Source organism: Thermobia domestica, chromosome 11 (assembly GCF_964235325.1).
Source record: "Thermobia domestica chromosome 11, izTheDome1.hap1.1, whole genome shotgun sequence".
NCBI lineage: Eukaryota > Metazoa > Arthropoda > Insecta > Zygentoma > Lepismatidae > Thermobia > Thermobia domestica.
In genome coordinates, this window is record NC_137464.1 from 62,940,679 (window position 1) to 62,946,135 (window position 5,457).

Sequence of the window (5,457 nt, forward strand, 5' to 3'; positions counted from 1 at the left end):
CCCAAGACTGACAACGACCTAGATCATGTGAGCATTTCCTGGCCTCTGATTAGCTTAGAACTAATTTGAGCAAACAAAAGTTCATACTACTATCATGTGATGATGAATGTCTAGATATAATTCCAACCTAGAACGGAAACATTGAGCTAGTTTAGCTTGCAAAAATTATTCAAACACATGATTAAAAGGAGAGAACCGCTAGATCACCTGGATACAGACAGCCAAGATTTATGCGTGACAGGTAGATCCCGAGTTGATAGGCCAAAATACCATTAAAATCAGCGAATATGCGATATGTTGACTAAAAATTCAATAATTATTCCCCAAGAACTCAGACTCATAGCTTAGATGGAAATTACGCTGAGAATGGACAATAATGGTAGGTTCAGATAATGTTAGAAAGGTTTGTCTACTCACGTATTCTGTAATTACTAAAGCAAATATCTGCTCATAATTACACATCACACTAACACTGTTCACTGTACAAGAAACCCATCCATTTCAACTATTTCACTATCTAGAGTTTGATTTTCTGTAGCTAACGTTTCGATACAGGTACACGCACTCTTAAGAGGCCCAAAACCTTAATGCTGCTTGAAATGTTGTTTGGTTTCTCATCTCCTGGACTTTCAATGACAGCTTTCGGGAGTTCTTAATATTCCCACTGAAATGTGTCGCGGAAATTCGAAAAAAAGGGGGTGATAGACGGTAAGATATTTGTATCTTTGGAATTGTGTCTTGAATTTAATGTTTAAATTTTAACAATTTTATGGTTGTACCAGAGATAAAAGTGAGGGGGGATGCGAGGGTACGCCGTCCTCCCACCTCGGAAAAATATGTATGGCGTCCCCCCAGTTCCTAAAAAAATTAAAATGGGCAAACATAGGCAGGGGGAACGGCGTAGCGTGATGCCGATACCTACCGTTTCCCCACCTTTTCAGATTCACTTTTACCCCTAGGTTGTACAATTAAAAAACTGAAATGAAGTCTTTCAGTTTAACGTCCCACTATTATGAGCTTTAGGCTAATGGGGACGGTTGTACAATTGAAGACTTTGTGGCAAATATCAGTCAAGTTCAAAAAGTGAAAGTGTAAAGGAGATAGCTTCACAAGGGTTTCTCATCATCAGATTTTCTTCAAACTTGGCACATATTTACTAGATCAAATACAAATCAACATTTACTTTTTTATTTCTTTCGAAAAATACGTTACGGGAGTCAAAGGGTCCTTTTAAAAAATGGTACCCTTAATTAAAAGGCCACATTAAAGAAACGAAACTCTGCCGATGCAAAGACGATTTCAAAGTAGGAAATACGTGTTTTGTCGTTTTTGCGAGAAAATGGTTTCAGGGGACAATGCTCTCCTTCGAAATGACAAAGTACATCGCACAATCCTTACAGAAATTGGATTTCGGTGGAATTGCTTGAAACCGTGATGTTGTACATATTGTGTTCTTGAGAGAAAGTTTCAATGGGCACAGCCAAAAGTCACTGACCGTTTGGTCACTACAGGGCCAGTTTTTTTAAAAACAGCCGAAGATAACGATATTCTAGATTTCGGTAAAATGACTGAAACCGTGATACGTTTAGATATTGTGATCCTGAAAGTCCCAATGGGCAAAACCACCAATCTCTGATAGTTTGGCGACTACGAGGCCACTTTTTTGAAAGCAGACGAAGATAGCGATATTCTAGATTTCGATGGAAGTGACTGAAACTGTGATACGTTGTATATATTGTGATTCCTAGGAAAAGTCTCAAAGGTACAACCAGGGCCGCCCACAGGGGGGGTGTATGGCGCAAGCTGCCCCATTGAGAAAAATTTTGGGGGGATTTTACTCTACTTTCGAACTAGCAATTTTACTGTCGGAATAGCATTAAAACACGATTTTGAGAAGCTAATTTTCAAAAATTTTCCGGGGTGAACCCCCGTACCCCCTGCTTCGATACTCGATGAATGAAGTACCGCGCAAGTAGCCGTATGAAAGGAAAGGTTGGTTCGTTTTAAGAGAGAAGGGCCGCCCAAAGGTTTGTTGAATATGTCTGGTTTTCCATACATAACAATATTATACCAGATACTTCTGTCATTACCAGCAACGAGTTGCTCAGCAGACAGGATTATGAGTAAAGTAAAGATTGTAAAAAATAGACTAAGAAGCAGCATGGGAGATGTATGGCTCTCCGACATGCTTGTCCTTTCTTATGAAAAATACATTTTAGAATGCATTCCCAACAGCGATATTATAGACAAATTTGCTTTGTCGAGTGAGCAAAGAAAAAAATTATTACTCTATAAAGGATATCAAGGGTAGGTTAATGTCACCACCACGACCAGTAATAATTTAATCCAACAAAATCATTCCTGTAAAAAAAAAAAAAAAAAAAAAAAAAGTATGAGCGGCCTTAAAAAGAAGTGAAATCACAAAAATGAGCGCCAAGTTCTGGTGAACAACAGTTACAAACACTCAAGGAATCACTTTCAAATTTAGATTTGAAACTTGCCTATGTTGTCTGTTGAAAATTATAAAGTGGTTTGACATAATTGTGAGGTAGTGGTAACCATACATACAACAGCCAAGTTTCAAATCTAAATTTGAAGTGAGCAAGTGAGTGTTTGTAACTGTTGTCCATCAGAACTTGGCGCCTATTTTTGTGATTTCAATTCTTTTTAAGGCCATTCGTACTTGGCTCTTTTACAGGAATGTTTTTTGTTGGATATCACTTCTTTTTGTAGGCTAATTTCGAGGATAACATTTTCTTTTGGTATCAAACTCAATAACTTGTAACTTGCGTCTTACTTTTCATGTACAAGGGAATTATATCAATATTTTGCAAAGAAAAAATAATACTACTAATTGTAAAAAAAGAATACCTGTGCCATACACCAGGGGTGCCCACAAAGGAGGGCTATGACGCAAACTGCGTCATTGAAATATTTGGGGGGTAAAAATCTATATAAATATGTTTGAGGGGGAGTAAAAATTTATCGAAAAGATTTTTTTCATAGAAGAACACCTATGGATAGACAATTGCGGAAGGGGGGGTGCGTCATGGACATAAGGTGGGGGGCACCACTGCCATACACAGTGTGTAGAAGTTTTTATACCCTTCAATATCCTTATAGAACATATTTAGTATTGTACACTACCAAGACTACTAATAAAAGTAATGCCATTTTTATAATTACTACTGCCCCTACTACTACTACAAGCATTCTATAATACTACTACAGGAAATAAAAACAACAACAAAAATAACAATTACTAGTACTATAAAAACTACTGCTACACTGGGCAATTGTTTTAGAGGAATTGAGTTTTGAGGAGGGAAGAGATTATTAGTTTTGGGGGGAGTGCGCCATCAGCTTTGGGGGGGATGGGCACTCCTGGGTACAACCATCCATCACTGACCGTTTGTCCACTATAGGACAACATTTATTAAAGCAGCATTCTTCTGCGTTCACTTTCTGCTGCTTTCAAAAATGTGGCCCTATAGTGGCCAAACAGTCAGCGATGGGTGGTTGTACCTGTTGAGACTTTTTCTCGGGATCAGAACATCTATAACATATCACAATTTCAGTCATTTTCACCGAAATCCAAAATATCGTTATCTTCGGCTGCTTTCAAACAAGTGGCCAAACGATCAGAGATTGGTGGTTATGCCATTGGAACTATTTCTCAGGATCACAATGTTTAGAACATGTCGCGGTTTTGGTCATGTTTACCGAAATCCAGAATATCGTTGTCTTCGACTGTTTAAAAAAAAAAAATGGCCGAACGGTCAGTGATTTTTTATTGTGCCCATTGAAAGTTTCTCTCAGGAACATATCTACAACATATCACGGTTTCAAGCAATTCCACCGAAATCCAATTTCTGTAAGGATTGTGTGGTGTCCTTTGTCATTTCGAAGGGGGCATTGTCCCCTGCAACCCTTTTCTCGCAAAAACGACAAAACACATATTTCCTACTTTGAAGTCATCTTTGCATCGGCAGAGTTTCGTTTTTTTAATGTGGCCCTTTAATTAAGGGAACCAGGGGCATTGTCCCCTGCAACCCTTTTCTCGCAAAAACGACAAAACACATATTTCCTACTTTGAAGTCATCTTTGTATCGGCAGAGTTTCGTTTTTTTAATGTGGCCCTTTAATTAAGGGGACCATTTTTTAAAAAAGGACCCTTTGGACCCCTAACGTATTTTTCAAAAGAAACAAAAAATAAATGTTGATTTGTATTTGGTCTAGTAAATATGTGCCAAGTTTGAAGAAAATCGGATGACGAGAAACCCTTAAGAAGCTATATTTTTTACACTTTAATTTTTTGGACTTGACGGGTTTTTGCCCCAAATTCTTTATTTAGAAAAGCAAAGTCGTATTTCAAACGATAAATGGTTATCAAACTGATGTTTCGTATCTGAAGTTCCGACGAAGGGATTGTGTGTAATCTATACATCTCGCTTTGCCAGTTACCATGACAGAGACTGCAAAATGACTGTACTGGCTTAAATAATCATATTGAGATTATATGAGGAGCTTGTTTTCAAATATAAATGTTTTCCATACAGAGTTATTGAACTTCAACACAAGTACCAGCACAAAGGTCCACCAGGATTCACTCAGCACAAAGAATTCCTGCTATTCACGAAATGGAAAACAGTTAATGTTGCTAAAACAACTCAACCTCATTTCTTCTGCGTGGATCCTTAGTTCTAATCCAGTTCGCACCAAGTGAGCTTTTGTGGTGGACAAACATCAAGTGTGTGGCTTGTCTTGGGGATATCCCGTTTCTTCCCATTTTTCATTCCACCATTTCGTTCATCATGATTATCACTGTATTACTTTGCCTCGAAACGTATCCGCACGACGTTAAACTTCAAAAGAGGAATTGTCGGTTACATATCCAACAGCACATACCTAGGTACAATTTGAAATGGATACAAGGAAAAAACTAAGTAATGATGGAAGTTAACTAGCTTCATTTCTCGTATAGACCTATGAACACAATAATATTTCATGGTGCATTGAAACTCAAGTAGGCACTTGGATACGATGGTTTCTAAAGCAAATGACTAATTTAACATTTAAATATTCATTTTAACACCAAGACAGAGTCAGGGTGGTATTCATAATTGTTTCACATCTGATTAGCGTCGTATTAAAGGCTTTGACTAGTAGCGTCATTAAAGTTTCCGTGTTCCAAAGCATGTTCGTAATGTTGTCCATGACTTATGTCATAAGATTCTTATCACTACTTTTCCGTAGGATTGTCAGAACACATTAGGTGAAAACGAGGTAAGAGAGAATATTAAGCAAATATAACGTTAGACATTAAGAGCCTTATGCAGAGTCGTTCTGACAAGTGATTAGTGCAATACTAAAGAGCTCGACTAACATATGTTTCCTGCAGTAGTCAAACCTTTAGTATGACGCTAATCATAAGTCAAAACGATTCTGCATAAGGCG